The sequence below is a fragment of the Entelurus aequoreus genome, linkage group LG03 (assembly GCF_033978785.1).
Source record: "Entelurus aequoreus isolate RoL-2023_Sb linkage group LG03, RoL_Eaeq_v1.1, whole genome shotgun sequence".
NCBI classification, from domain to species: Eukaryota; Metazoa; Chordata; class Actinopteri; order Syngnathiformes; family Syngnathidae; genus Entelurus; species Entelurus aequoreus.
In genome coordinates, this window is record NC_084733.1 from 90,845,330 (window position 1) to 90,862,247 (window position 16,918).

At 38.3% G+C, this 16,918-nt stretch overlaps 1 pseudogene; it reads left to right on the forward strand.

Annotated features, from left to right (window-relative positions):
* The first annotated feature begins 221 nt into the window (after positions 1-221).
* The window catches only part of LOC133647088 (syntaxin-binding protein 5-like), a 36,169-nt pseudogene continuing 19,472 nt past the window's right edge, over positions 222-16,918 (forward strand).

Sequence of the window (16,918 nt, forward strand, 5' to 3'; positions counted from 1 at the left end):
CGGAGTGACAGGAGGTTTTAAATTAATTAGAGCCCCTGCGGCTATACAGGGAAATACGGTAGACATAAAATATACAGTATGTGCTTTCTGTATATGCGTAAGTGTACACAGTAGTGTCATCAGCAGATGTTTTTGCCATCTTCTGGACACGCCGATTGTGTTCAACTGTGCCATGACAACTGATCAAGTCTCCCCCGCCCTCACCCCAAAAAAATTAAGTGATGCTGCAAGTGCTGTACAAGCTGAAGACGGCCAAGGTTTTTGAGCGGGCACGCGGCAAGGAGGAGAAGGCCAACACGGAGATCGTGGAGGAGGACCCCTTTGCCATCCAGACCCTGTGCTGGTGCCCCGAGAGCAGGATGCTGTGCGTGGCCGGCGTGTCCGCCCACGTCATCGTCTACAGATTCAGCAAACAAGAGGTCACCACCGCTGAGGTGCAGGTGAGTGGAGTTGTCACCCTTTTATGGCCCGCTAGAGGAATTTAGAACCAACATAATGTCATGTTGACGCACTGCCTTGCCGCCATGCAGCTCCTGGAGGTGCGTCTGCAGTGCGAGCTGAACGACGTGGACTCGCCCGACCCCGCAGGAGAGCACACCCCCGCGGCGTCCCCCCCCAGCCCCCAGGAGACGGAGCCCACCACTCAGCCCTCCACCGGCAGCAACTCCTCGGAGGGAGCGCGGGACAACATGCCGTGCCTGCAGTAGGGAGAGCACTTCTTTTGCTGTCGAATGAGCCGTTGCAGTAACGATGGAACCTCCGTGCAGGGTGCGTAGCTCCGCCCTGAAGCAGTCTCCCGGGTACCAGGTGGAGCTGGTCATCCAGCTGCTGTGGGTGAGCGGGGAGCCTCCTCAGCAAATCACCAGCTTGGCCATGAACTCCTCGTACGGACTGTAAGTCGTCTGCGAGCATCCACTCCTTGCTTCCTGCGGCAAGACATCCCAATGTTCCTCTTTAGTGTGTGTTGGTGTCTTTCAGGGTGGTGTTCGGGAACAGTAGCGGTCTGGCTGTGGTGGACTACCTCCAGAAAACCTTGCTCCTCAACATGGGCACGTCGGAGCTCTACAGCCCCTCTGAACCCTACCAGAGGCAGCCTCACTCCCCACGTAAAACCCGGCAGCCCTCTGGAGGTCAGCTCTCGTTACACTCCGTCACGCTTGTAATGTGTTGCTACACCGTGCCTGTTGCCTGGGTAACAACTTGTAACGTGTTGCTACACCGTGCCTGTTGCCTGGGTAACAACTTGTAACGTGTCACTACACCGTGCCTGTTGCCTGGGTAACAACTTGTAACGTGTCGCTACACCGTGCCTGTTGCCTGGGTAACAACTTGTAACGTGTCGCTACACCGTGCCTGTTGCCTGGGTAACAACTTGTAACGTGTCGCTACACCGTGCCTGTTGCCTGGGTAACAACTTGTAACGTGTCGCTACACCGTGCCTGTTGCCTGGGTAACAACTTGTAACGTGTCGCTACACCGTGCCTGTTGCCTGGGTAACAACTTGTAACGTGTCGCTACACCGTGCCTGTTGCCTGGGTAACAACTTGTAACGTGTCGCTACACCGTGCCTGTTGCCTGGGTAACAACTTGTAACGTGTCGCTACACCGTGCCTGTTGCCTGGGTAACAACTTGTAACGTGTCGCTACACCGTGCCTGTTGCCTGGGTAACAACTTGTAACGTGTCGCTACACCGTGCCTGTTGCCTGGGTAACAACTTGTAACGTGTCGCTACACCGTGCCTGTTGCCTGGGTAACAACTTGTAACGTGTCGCTACACCGTGCCTGTTGCCTGGGTAACAACTTGTAACGTGTCGCTACACCGTGCCTGTTGCCTGGGTAACAACTTGTAACATGGTGCTACACCGTGCATGTTGCCTAGGCAACACAGCCAAACTTGTTCTGGGTGACACATTTTCGTCAAGCTAAAGACCGTGGGGAGATTCTCTGCATGACAGGAGTTCTGCTGCAAAAGCTCCAGTCAAAGATTAAAGGAGCCGCTGCAAAGATGTAGTCAAAGATCATCTATACGGCAGGAGCACGCTAGTGGGTTTTTTGCAGTAGGTTCTTAAAAACAACAGTCAAAGATCGTCTATACGACTGGTGTGCCATAGTGGGTTTTTTTTTGCAGTAGGTACTTAAAAACAACAGCCAAAGATTGTCCATACGACTAGAGTGCCGTAGTGAGGTTTTTTTGCAGTAGGTACTTAAAAACAATAGTCAAAGATTGTCTATATGACTGGAGTGCCGTAGTGTTTTTTTTAGTGCAGTAGGTACTTAAATACAACAGTCAAAGATTGTCTATACAACAGGAGTGCTCCACTTTTTTAAGGATATTGTGCAAAAACGCTAGTCAAAGATCTTCTATTAAACAAGAGCACGCTACTGTTTTTTTTTTCAGTAGATCCTTAAAAACCGCAGTCAAAGATCATCTATGCAACAGGAGTGCCCTAGTAGTGTCTTTAAGAACCTACTGCTAAAAAAACAACAACAGTCAAAGATTGTCTATACGACGGAGTGCTGTAGGGTTTTTTTCTTTTTGTAGTAGGTACTTAAAAACAACAGTCAAAGATCATCTATTTGACAGGCGCGGCCTCGTCTCGTTTTTTTTTTTGCAGTTGGTCCTTAAAAAAACAGTCAAAGATCATCTATTTGATGGGAGCGGCCTAGTCTCTTTTTTTTGCAGTAGGTCCTTAAAAAAACAGTCAAAGATCATCTATTTGACAGAAACGGCATTGTTTCTTTTTTTGCAGTTGGTCCTTAAAAAACAGTCAAAGCTCATCTATTTGACAGGAGCAGCCTAATCTAAATTTTTTGCAGTAGGTCCTTAGAAAACAGTCAAAGATCATCTATTTGACAGGAGCGGCCTCGTCTCGTTTTTTTTTTTGCAGTTGGTCCTTAAAAAAACAGTCAAAGATCATCTATTTGATGGGAGCGGCATAGTCTCTTTTTTTTGCAGTAGGTCCTTAAAAAAACAGTCAAAGATCATCTATTTGACAGAAACGGCATTGTTTCTTTTTTTGCAGTTGGTCCTTAAAAAACAGTCAAAGCTCATCTATTTGACAGGAGCAGCCTAATCTCAATTTTTTGTAGTTGGTCCTTAAAAACAGTCAAAGATCATCTATTTGACAGAAACGGCCGGGTCTCGTTTTGTTTTGCAGTTGGTCCTTAAAAATACTGTCAAAGATCATCTATTTGACGGGAGCGGCCTAGTCTCTTTTTTTTTTTTTGCAGTAGGTCCTTAAAAAAACAGTCAAAGATCATCTATTTGACAGGAACGGCGTAGTGTCTTTTTTTGTAGTTGATCCTTAAAAACAGTCAAAGATCATCTATGTGACAGAAACAGCCGAGTCTAGTTTATTTTTGCAGTTGGTCCTTAAAAAAACAGCCAAAGGTAATCTATTTGACAGGAGCGGCCTAGTCTCTTTTTTTTTGCAGTTGGTCCTTAAAAAAACAGTCAAAGATCATCTATTTGACAGGAACGGCGTAGTCTTTTTTTGTAGTTGATCCTTAAAAACAGTCAAAGATCATCTATGTGACAGAAACAGCCGAGTCTAGTTTATTTTTGCAGTTGGTCCTTAAAAAAACAGTCAAAGGTCATCTATTTGACAGGAGCGGCCTAGTCTCTTTTTTTTTTTGCAGTTGGTCCTTAAAAAAAACGTCAAAGATCATATATTTGACAGGAACGGCGTCGTGTCTTTTTTTTTTTTTTTTTTAAAGTTCTGCCTTAAAAAAAACAGTCAAAGATCATATATTTTACAGGAGCAGCCTAAACTCTATTTTTTGTAGTTGATTATTAAAAACAGTCAAAGATCATCTATTTGACAGAAACGGCCGAGTCTAGTTTTTTTTTTGCAGTTGGTCCTTAAAAAAACAGTCAAAGGTCATCTATTTGACAGGAGCGGCCTAGTCTCTCTTTTTTTGCAGTTGGTCCTTAAAAAAAACGTCAAAGATCATATATTTGACAGGAACGGCGTCGTCTCTTTTTTTTTTTTTTTTTTTTTTTTTTAAGTTGGTCCTTAAAAAAAACAGTCAAAGATCATATATTTTACAGGAGCAGCCTAAACTCTATTTTTTGTAATTGATCATTAAAAACAGTCAAAGATCATTTATTTGAAAGGAGCAACCTAGACTCTTTTTTTTTCTGCAGTTGGTCGTTAAAAAAAAAACAGTCAAAGATCATCTATTTGACAGGAGCGGTCTAGTCTCTTTTTTTTGCAGTTGGTCCTTTAAAAAAACAAAACAGTCAAAGATCATCTATTTGACGGGAGCGGCCTAGTCTCTTTTTTTGCAGTAGGTCCTTAAAAAAAGTAAAAGATCATCTATTTGACGGGAGTAGCCTTGTCTCTTTTTTTGCAGTTGGTCCTTAAAAAAAACGTCAAAGATCATATATTTGACAGGAGCACTCTGCTGTTGTGAAGGATCTGGGTGTGTAATGTGTGAAGTAGCATTTATCTGCACCCTGATCACTTCCTCCTGCAGTAGCTCCTCCTCCCCAGTAGGGGCACATCACTTGGCGCGTACGTAGTGGTCATCGCCTCGCTGTGTATTATCTCTGCGGTGAAAGAATGCTACATTTGGAGCACACGCCTGTCCTCACCCGCCTCTTGTCTCTTCATGCTTGGCTAAAGACGTTCCCAGCGGGACGTCTCTGGTGTCCAGAGTTTCGGTCTTGTGTTCCGAGTCCGTGAAAAAGCTGCGCTCTTCACGCCTCAGTAAGTGGCTGTCTTTGCAGACGTACAGTAGACGTACAGTAGAACCCTTTTTACTTTGTGTGGAAAAGAAGGTAAGGCGAACCCTCCTTTAGCGGTTAGCTTGTAGCAAATAGCATAGCTTGAATTAGCACATCTGTCAAGGATGCTAGCAAACCAGGTCCTTGAAAATAACAGTCAAAGATTGTTTATACTACAGGAGTGCTCTGTTGTTAAGGATCGAGTGTATCTTTGTAGTCCAAGATCGTCTATATGACAGGAGCGCTCTTGTGTTTTTTTTTTTTTTACAGTAGGTTTTTAACAACAGTCAAAGATCATCTATACAACGAGAGCGCCCTACGTTTTTTTTTTGTTTACAGTAGGTCCTTAAAAATAAACAGTCAAAGATCATTTATACAACAAAGGGTGTTCTGTTGTTTTTAAGGATCTAATGCAAAAACAGTCACATATCCTCTGTATGATAGAGCACTCGTGTTTTTTTTGCAGTTTGTCCTTAAAAACAGTCAAAGATCATCCATACAACAGGAGCGCCTTTGGTTTTTTGGTTTTTTTAAGAGAAGTCCTAAAAAAACAACAGTCAAAGATCATTTATACAACAGATGGTGTTCTGCTGTTTTTAAGGATCTAATGCAAAAAACAGTCACATATCCTCTGTATGACAGGAGCACTCGTGTTTTTTTTTGCCATCGGTCCTTAAAAACAGTCAAAGATCATCTATACAACAGGAGCGCCTTACGTTTTTTTTTTGTTTACAGTAGGTCCTAAAAAAACAACAGTCAAAGATCATTCATATAACAGAAGTGTTCTGCTGTATTTAAGGATCTAATGCAAAAACAGTCACATATCCTCTGTATGACAGGAGCACTCGTTTTTTTTGTTGCAATCGGTCCTTAAAAACAGTCAAAGATCATCTATACAACAGGAGCGCCTTACGTTTTTTTTTGTTTACAGTAGGTCCTTAAAAACAACAGTCAAAGATCATTTATATAACCGAGAGTGTTCTACTGTTTTCAAGGATCTAATGCAAAAACAGTCACATATCCTCTGTATGACAGGAGCGCCCTACGTTTTTTTGCAATAGGTCCTTAAAATATGTTAACATTTTTTTGTTAGCATTTTATTTAATTTCTGTCGGTTGACATTAAAAACTGTCATAATAATAAAAGTTATAAACAAATTAATGATTGTTTTGTTTTGTCTAAATGCATTTTTTGGACAGCATTTACTTGTAAAGCCCAAACTCCATGTGCTAATGGTGTAGACCAGGGGTCACCAACCTTTTTGAAAGCAAGAGCTACTTCTTGGGTAGTGATTAATGCGAAGGGCTACCAGTTTGATACACACTTCAATAAATGGCCAGAAATAGCCAATTTGCTCAATTTACCTTTAACTCTATGTTATTATTAATAGTTAATGATGTTTACACTTAATTGGACGGTTTAAAAGAGGAGAAAACACGAAAAAAAAATGACAATTACATTTTGAAACATAGTTTATCTTCAATTTCGACTCTTTAAAATTCAAAATTCAACCGAAAAAAAGAAGACAAAAACTAGCTAATTCGGATCTTTTTGAAAAAATTTAAAAAATAATTTATGGAACATCATTAGTAATTTTTCCTGATTAAGATTCATTTTAGAATTTTGATGACATGTTTTAAATAGGTTAAAATCCAATCTACACTTTGTTAGAATATATAACAAATTGGACCAAGCTATATTTCTAACAAAGACAAATCATTATTTCTTCTAGATTTTCCAGAACAACATTTTTTAAAGAAATTCCAAAGACTTTGAAATAAGATTTAAATTTGATTCTACAGATTTTCTAGATTTGCCAGAATATTTGTTTTGAATTTTAATCATAATAAGTTTGAAGAAATATTTCACAAATATTCTTTGTCGAAAAAACAGAAGCTAAAATGAAGAATTAAATTAAAATGTATTTATTATTCTTTACAATAAAAAAAAAAAAAATTACTTGAACATTGATTTAAATTGTCAAGAAAGAAGAGGAAGGAATTTAAAAGGTAAAAAGGTATATGTGTTTAAAAATCCTAAAATCATTTTTAAGGTTGTATTTTTTCTCTAAAATTGTCTTTCTGAAAGTTATAAGAATCAAAATAAAAAAAAATGAATTAATTTATTTAAACAAGTGAAGACCAAGTCTTTCAAATATTTTCTTGGATTTTCAAATTCTATTTGAGTTTTGTCTCTCTTAGAATGAAAAATGTCAGGCAAAGCGAGACCAGCTTGCTAGTAAATAAATACAATTTAAAAAATAGAGGCAGCTCACTGGTAAGTGCTGCTATTTGAGCTATTTCAGAACAGGCCAGCGGGCTACTCATCTGGTCCTTACGGGCTACCTGGTGCCCGCGGGCACCGCGTTGGTGACCCCTGGTGTAGATAAACTAGACAAAAAAAACAACCTCACCCTGCTTGATTATAATCGTATTTTTGTGGCTTGTGTCCTCAGCGCTGTGCGACCCCCGCCGACGGGCCCAACGCACCCGAGGAGCGCTGCAAGTCGCCGACCTCAGGTGAGCCTCCCCCTCCTCACTAGCCCACGTCTCCTTTTTGAACGCCTCCCGCACTGCAGGATCGCCCTCGCCCTGCAATTCGGAGGACGAGCACAAGCCCAAGTTCCTAGAAAAGGGTAGCGTATGAGTTTGCGGGGGCCGTGTGCACGGCCGCAGTCATGTGACCCTGCCTCTCTGCGCCCTGTTTGCAGTCAAGTACAAAAGCAGGCGCTTTTCCAAGACGGTTGCCAATGACTTTGGTACTGTATCAGCCGCGTACTCGCGTTTCCATCTAACACCTTCCTCTTTGCATCCTGCGGCCGTCACGCAGAAGGAGTGCAATCAGACTCACTAATCATGTGCTTCTTGGTGCAACTGATTTTGTCAAATTAACCACAGACTTCTTGGAATGAACGCATGTCCGATACGTCTTCTCGTGGGAAGGCCTCAGATTTTCTGTGCACAAAACCAATTGGAGTTTGTGAAACCAACAAATGGGCAAAATTGTGCTTTTTTTTTTTGTACTAACAAGCATAGAAAATCTGCTTAAAGCCTCACAATTCTGATGTGTGGATTGTGACTTCAATACATGGGTTTCTCTTCAGCTGTAGACACGAGTGTGTGTGTGTGTGTGTGTGTGTGTGTGTGTGTGTGTGTGTGTGTGTGTGTGTGTGTGTGTGTGTGTGTGTGTGTGTGTGACTTCAATACATGGGTTTCTCTTCAGCTGTAGACACGAGTGTGTGTGTGTGTGTGTGTGTGTGTGTGTGTGTGTGTGTGTGTGTGTGTGTGTGTGTGTGTGTGTGTGTGTGTGTGTGTGTGTGTGTGTGTGTGTGTGTGTGTGTGACTTCAATACATGGGTTTCTCTTCAGCTGTAGACACAAGTGTGTGTGTGTGTGTGTGTGTGTGTGTGTGTGTGTGTGTGTGTGTGTGTGTGTGTGTGTGTGTGCGCGCGCGCGTGCGTGTTTGGGCGAGGCAAGAAAACAATAGTAATATACAAAACTAGAGATGCCGATAAATGCTTTAAAATGTAATATTGGAAATTATCGGTTTTTTATTATCGGTATCGTTTTTTTTGTGTTTTTGTGTTTTTTTTAATTAAGTCCACATAAAAAACACAAGATACACTTACAATTAGTGCACCAACCCAAAAAACCTCCCTCCCCCATTTACACTCATTCACACAAAAGGGTTGTTTCTTTCTGTTATTAATATTCTGCTTCCTACATTATATATCAATATATATCAATACAGTCTGCAAGGGATACAGTCCGTAAGCACACATGATTGTGCGTGCTGCTGCTCCACTAATAGTACTAACCTTTAACAGTTAATTTTACTCATTTTCATTAATTACTAGTTTCTATGTACCGTAACTGTTTTTATATTGTTTTACTTTCTTTTTAATTCACAAAAATGTTTTTTAATTAGGGATGTCGGATAATATCGGCCTGCCGATAATATCGGCCTGCCGATAAATGCGTTAAAATGTAATATCTGAAATTATCGGTATCGGTTTTTTTATTATCTGTATCGTTGTTGTTGTTTTTTTTTTTTGTTTTTTTTTATTAAATCAACATAAAAAAACACAAGATACACTTACAATTAGTGCACCAACCCAAAAAACCTCCCTCCCCCCATTTCTTTCTGTTATCAATATTCTGCTTCCTACATTATATATCAATATATATCAATACAGTCTGCAAGGGATACAGTCCGTAAGCACACATGATTGTGCGTGCTGCTGCTCCACTAATAGTACTAACCTTTAACACTTAATTTTACTCATTTTCATTCATTAATAGTTTCTATGTAACTGTTTTTATATTGTTTTACTTTCTTTTTTATTCACAAAAATGTTTTTTAATTAGGGATGTCCGATAATATCGGCCTGCCGATATTATCGGCCGATAAATGCGTTAAAATGTAATATCTGAAATTATCGGTATCGTTTTTTTTATTATCTGTATCGTTTTTTTTTTGTTTTTTTTAATTAAATCCACATAAAAAACACAAGATACACTTACAATTAGTGCACCAACCCAAAAAACCTCCCTCCCCCCATTTCTTTCTGTTATTAATATTCTGCTTCCTACATTATATATCAATATATATCAATACAGTCTGCAAGGGATACAGTCCGTAAGCACACATGATTGTGCGTGCTGCTGCTCCACTAATAGTACTAACCTTTGACAGTTAATTTTACTCATTTTCATTCATTACTAGTTTCTATGTAACTGTTTTTATATTGTTTTACTTTCTTTTTTATTCAAGAAAATGTTTTTTAATTAGGGATGTCCGATAATATCGGCCTGCCGATAATATCGGCCTGCCGATAATATCGGCCTGCCGATATTATCGGCCGATAAATGCGTTAAAATGTAATATCTGAAATTATCGGTATCGGTTTTTTAATTATCTGTATCGGTTTTTTGTTGTTTTTTTTAATTAAATCAACATAAAAAACACAAGATACACTTACAATTAGTGCACCAACCCAAAAAACCTCCCTCCCCCAATTTCTTTCTGGTTTCTACATTATATATCAATATATATCAATACAGTCTGCAAGGGATACAGTCCGTAAGCACACATGATTGTGCGTGCTGCTGCTCCACTAATAGTACTAACCTTTAACACTTAATTTTACTCATTTTCATTAATTACTAGTTTCTATGTAACTGTTTTTATATTGTTGTACTTTCTTTTGTATTCAAGAAAATGTTTTTAATTTATTTATCCTTTTTTTTTTTTTTTTTAAAAGGACCTTATCTTCACCATACCTGGTTGTCCAAATTAGGCATAGTAATGTGTTAATTCCACGACTGTATATATCGGTATCGGTTGATATCGGTATCGGTAATTAAAGAGTTGGACAATATCGGATATCGGCAAAAAGCCATTATCGGACATCCCTATACAAAACCCAAAAGCAGCATCCTTTTCAACTTATATTCAATTGAATAGACTGCAAAGACAAGATATTTCATGTTCACACTGAGAAACTTTGAATTTAATGGCAGCAACACATTGCAAAAAAGGCATTTTTACCAGTGTGTTACATGGCCTTTCCTTTTAACAACACTCAGTAAAGGTTTGGGAACTGAGGAGACACATTTTTGAAGTGGAATTCTTTCCCATTCTTGCTTGATGTACAGCTTAAGTTGTTCAACCGTCTCCCTTCTCATATTTTAGCCTTCACACATTTTCACTCTTTTACCACGAAGCCACGCTGTTGTAACACCCGGCTTGGCATTGTCTTGCTGAAATAAACAGGGGCGTCCATGATAACAACATATGTTGCTCCAAAAGCTGTAATGTACCTTTCAGCATTAATGGTGCCTTCACAGATGTGTAAGTTACCCATGTCTTGGCCACTAATACACCCCCATACCATCACACATGCTGCCTTTTACACTTTGCGCCGAGAACAGTCCATATGGTTCTTTACCTCTTTGGTCCGGAGGACACGACGTCCAACAGTTTCCAAAAAACAATTTGAAATGTGGACTCGTCCGACCACCGAACACTTTTCCACTTTGCATCAGTCCGTCTTTGATGAGCTCGGGCCCAGCGAAGCCGTCTGCGTTTCTGGGTGTTGTTGATAAAATGGCGTTGGCTTTGCATAGTAGAGTTTTAACTTGCACTCACAGATGTAGCGACCGACTGTAGTTACTGACAGTGGGTTTTCTGAAGTGTTCCTGAGCCCGTGTGGTGATATCCTTTACACACTAATGTCACTTTCTGAGGGATCGAAGGTGCGTAATATCATGGCTTACGTGCAGGGATTTCTCCAGATTCTCTGAACCTTTTGATGATATTACGGAGCATAGATGGTGAAATCCCTAAATTCCTTGCAACAGCTGGTTGAGAAATGTTGTTCTTAAACAATTTGCTCGGGCATTTGTTGACAAAGTGGTGACCCCTTGCCCCCGTCCTTGTTTGTGAACGACTGAGCATTTCATGGAAGCTGCTTTTATACCCAATCATGGCGCCCACCTGTTCCCAATTAGCCCGTTCACCTGTGGGATGTTCCAAATAAGTCTTTGATAAACATTCCTCAACTTTCTCAGTCTTTTTTGCCACTTGTGCCAGCTTTTTTGCAACATGTTGCAGGCATCAAATTCCAAATGAGCTAATATTTGCAAAAAATAACCATTTCGAACGTTAAATATCTTGTCTTTGCAGTCTATTCAATTGAATATAAGTTGAAAAGGATTTGTTGTATTCTCTTTTTATTTACCATTTTTACACAACGTGACAACTTCACGGCTTTTGTATATCGCGATAGACACGTAATCGATATTAATAAAAAATGTGTTCGATAAACAGTTCGACAATTTATTCTTCTTCTTGGGAAAAAAAGCCGAAGTGGCAAAGCAAAGACCCTCACTCTTTTTAAGAAAAAACTACCAAAAAAATAGTGAAATGATCCATCTATGTTGCTAGTTAATTTGACTTGATTAGATGTCCTAAATTAAGATTTGTACATCTAGAAATGAGCAGGACATTTAAGCCAGAAATAAGTATTTTATTTTGAAAACAAGCATTATTTATTAGTTTCTTTTGCTTTTTATTATTACTATTATTATTATTATTATTATTATTATTGTTGTTTTTGTTATTCATTCTTGAATGGCTTTTTTGTTTTTTGTTTTTTTCAAAATTTGTTGTTTTTGTTTTGTCTACATATTCGAAATAAACATGAAAATGAAATGAAATTATTGAACTAGCAATTCTTAAATGAAGCATCCTCAGCATGTTGCAGAGTCTTTAAAGAAGATTGTCTATGTGGGCAAAACCAAAATGTTATTTAAATAGTTATTTTCTCAATTTTTAAACTAGAATAGACCAAATATAATTATTCATCCTAATTATGATGTAAAGTCAATGACTAAACGAAAACTACATTTCTAGAAATACAATTTAAAATCTTGGCAAGTGGCAAATAATTTTCCGTGTGAGAAGAGAAAGTCAGAATGAGACTAATATGGTCTGTAAACGCCGCCTTAGCCGTGCTCACCCTTTAGAGCACAGCTGTAACTTCCTAACACTAAACCTGCGGCACATTGTTCTTCTCAGGTTTCTCTCTGTTTACATTTTTCACACTTTATTAAGCATTTCTTACATATAAGTGCAAGTTGAAACTGTACCATGCAAAGCCAAAGCCATTTATCAACAACACCCAGAAACGCCGCCGGCTTCGCTGGGCCCGAGCTCATCTAAGATGGACTGATGCAAAGTGGAAAAGTGTTCTGATGAGTCCACATTTTAAACTTAAACACATTTTAAACTTTATGAAGCATTTCTTACATATAAGTGCAAGTTGAAACTGTACCATGCAAAGCCAAAGCCATTTATCAACAACACCCAGAAACGCCGCCGAAAAGTGGAAAAGTGTTCCGGTGAGTCCACATTTCCAAATTGTTTTTGGAAACTGCGGATGTCGTGTCCCCCGGAACAAAGATATAAAACACTTATATCGTGATACAGTTTTCAGCCGTATCGCTCAGCCCTAGTGTGTGTGTGTGTGTATGTGTTTGTGTTTGATTCCAGGGCTGTAGTGCCGCGTTAACTGTTTGGCTGCCTCCTGATCTGTGTTTTCCTCTTCGTCTTCTTGCATCTGTTGACGCAAACGTGCTCCTCGTACTCTCTGACTGCTTTTTGCTGTGTTGGAAGTGGGCGGGGCTTAGTCCACAGTGTTTGTGAAAGGCTGGTGATGGACTCTGAAGGGTTTGGACAACAAACCAGTGCAAGTCCACCATCCGAGTGCAGCGGAACCTTTAAAATAGTGGTACAGTCGGAAAAGTGGCCGCCACGCGTAGGAAAATAAGACGGACATGATAATAACATGGCACCCCCTGACAGGGACAAGCGGTATAAATTGGACGGATGGATAATAACGTGGCGGCAAAAGTGATACATGCATCTCCGACCAGTTAGTTTTTTTTGCATGCAGGCCTTAGCTCAGGCTGCACAGTCATCATACAAATACATTAAATGTATAATTATTATATTATTATCTTTTTTTCCTCATTTCAATCATTATAATTAATAAGAAATAATCATGTATTTTTATTCTGTTTTCATTCTTTGTGGCTTTCATTGCTGTTGGTGATAATAATGGTGGTAATAAAATAATTTAAAAAAATCCAATAATTATTATATAATATTAATAAAAAAATAGATATAATGTTTTTTTTTATTTTTTATTTAATTAGTAAAGCTTTATTATTATCATTATTATTATTATTATTATCATTGTCTGCTTTCGAGATGACCAGACTATGACACCCTATCATGCTTGTTCTGGTCTTTTATGCATGTGTATATCTCTGTCCAGGCTGCTCAGTACAATATGGCGACGTCAGTAATACATTTACATACACAATAATAATAATAATAATAATAATGAAGTAAGCACCTGGATTTCTTTAACTGGACCCAAATCTTGACACCAGAACCTCAATGTTTTAGTTTCTTTCTTTTTTTGCATACAGGCCTTAGCTCAGGCTGCACAGTTATCATACAAGTACATTAAAATGAGGAAAAAAAGATAATATTAATATAATAATTATACATTTAATCATTATAATTAATAAGAAACTATCATGTATTTTTATTCTGTTTTCATTCTTTGTGGCTTTCATTGTTTTTGGTGATAATAATGCTAGTTATAAAATAATTTAAAAAAATCCAATAATTATATAAATATTAATAAAACAATTAATATAATCGTTTTTTTTAATTCATTTAATTAGTAAAGCTTTATTATCATTATTATTATTATTGTTATTATTATTATTATTATTATCATTGTCTGCTTTCGAGATGACCAGACTATGACACCCTATCATGCTTCTTCTGGTCTTTTATGCATGTGTATATCTCTGTCCAGGCTGCTCAGTACAATATGGCGACGTCAGTAATACATTTACATACACAATAATATAATAATAATAATGAAGTAAGCACCTGGATTTCTTTAACTGGACCCAAATCTTGACACCAGATCCTCAATGTTTTAGTTTCTTTTCTTTTTTTGCATACAGGCCTTAGCTCAGGCTGCACAGTTATCATACAAGTACATTAAAATGAGGAAAAAAAGATAATATTAAAGGCCTACTGAAACCCACTACTACCGACCACGCAGTCTGATAGTTTATATATCAATGATGAAATCTTAACATTATAACACATGCCAATACGGCCGGGTTAACTTATAAAGTGACATTTTAAATTTGCCGCTAAACTTCCGGTTCGAAACGCCTCTGAGGATGACGTATGCGTGTGACGTAGCCCGGCGAACACGGGTATGCCTTCTACATTGAAGCCGATACGAAAAAGCTCTGTTTTCATTTCATAATTCCACAGTATTCTGGACATCTGTGTTCGTGAATCTGTTTCAAACATGTTCATTGCATTATGGAGAAGGAAGCCGAGCAAGCAAAGAAGAAAGTTGTCGGTGCGAAATGGACGTATTTTTCGAACGTAGTCAGCCACAACAGTACACAGCCGGCGCTTCTTTGTTTACATTCCCGAAAGATGCAGTCAAGATGGAAGAACTCGGATAACAGAGACTCTAACCAGGAGGACTTTTGATTTGGATACACAGACGCCTGTAGAGAACTGGGACAACACAGACTCTTACCAGGATTACTTTGATTTGGATGACAAAGACGCAGACGTGCTACTGTGAGTATGCAGCTTTGGCTTTTTTTTGCGTATGTACGTAACTTTTTTAAAATATATAAGCTTTATGAACCTTGGGTTAGGTGAACGGTCTTTTGGGCTGAGTGATTGTGTGTGTTGATCATGTGTTTGAATTGTATTGGCGTGTTCTATGGAGCTAGGAGCTAGCAGAGGAGCTAGGAGCTAGCATAACACGTACCGTACCGTACGTGCGCGTCACGTACGTAACTTTTTAAAAATATATAAGCTTTATGAACCTTGGGTTAGGTGAACGGTCTTTTGGGCTGAGTGATTGTGTGTGTTGATCAGGTGTTTGGATTGTATTGGCGTGTTCTATGGAGCTAGGAGCTAGCAGAGGAGCTAGGAGCTAGCATAACAAACACGCAGGTGTTATTATGCAGGATTAATTTGTGGCATATTAAATATAAGCCTGGTTGTGTTGTGGCTAATAGAGTATATATATGTCTTGTGTTTATTTACTGTTGTAGTCATTCCCAGCTGAATATCAGGTACCGTGAGTATGCAGCCTTGGCTGCTAAACATTCGATAACTTGACCGTATGTGCGCGTCACGTACGTAACTTTTTAAAAATATATAAGCTTTATGAACCTTGGGTTAGGTAAACGGTCTTTTGGGCTGAGTGATTGTGTGTGTTGATCAGGTGTTTGAATTGTATTGGCGTGTTCTATGGAGCTAGGAGCTAGCAGAGTAGCTAGGAGCTAGCATAACAAACACGCAGGTGTTTTTATGCAGGATTAATTTGTGGCATGTTAAATATAAGCCTGGTTGTGTTGTGGCTAATAGAGTATATATATGTCTTGTGTTTATTTACTGTTGTAGTCATTCCCAGCTGAATATCAGGTCACCCCCGCCTCTCACAGCATCTTCCCTATCTGAATAGCTTCAACTCCCCACTAGTCCTTCACTTGCACTTTACTCATCCACAAATCTTTCATCCTCGCTCAAATTAATGGGGAAATTGTCGCTTTCTCGGTCCGAATCTCTCTCACTTCATGCGGCCATCATTGTAAACAATAGGGAACTTTGCGTATATGTTCAACTGACTACGTCACGCTACTTCCGGTAGGTGCAAGCCTTTTTTTTATCAGATACCAAAAGTTGCAATCTTTATCGTCGTTGTTCTATACTAAATCCTTTCAGCAAAAATATGGCAATATCGCGAAATGATCAAGTATGACACATAGAATAGATCTGCTATCCCCGTTTAAATAAAAAAAATTCATTTCAGTAGGCCTTTAATATAATAATTATACATTTAATCATTATAATTAATAAGAAATTATCATGTATTTTTATTCTGTTTTCATTCTTTGTGGCTTTCATTGTTTTTGGTGATAATAATGCTAATAATAAAATAATTTAAAAAAATCCAATAATTATATAAATATTAATAAAACAATTAATATAATCGTTTTTTTAAATTCATTTAATTAGTAACGCTTTATTATTATTATTATTATCATTGTCTGCTTTTGAGATGACCAGACTATGACACCCTATCATGCTTGTTCTGGTCTTTTATGCATGTGTATATCTCTGTCCAGGCTGCTCAGTACAATATGGCGACGTCAGTAATATATTTACATACACAATAATAATAATAATAATGGAAGTAAGCACCTGGATTTCTTTAACTGGACCCAAATCTTGACACCAGATCCTCAATGTTTTAGTTTCTTTCTTTTTTTGCATACAGGCCTTAGCACAGTCATCATACAAATACATTAACAGTATTATTATTGTATTAATATCATCTTTTTTCCCTATCATTATAATGAATAAAAATAGTACATTATTTTTATTCTGTTTTCATTATTTATGGCTTTCATTGGTATTGATAATAATGCTAATAATAAAATAATTCTTAGAAAAATCCAATAATTATTATATAATTGTTTTTATTATGCATTACATTAGTAAAGCTTTGTTATTAGTAGTATAATTATTATTATTATTATTATCATTGTCTGCTTTTGA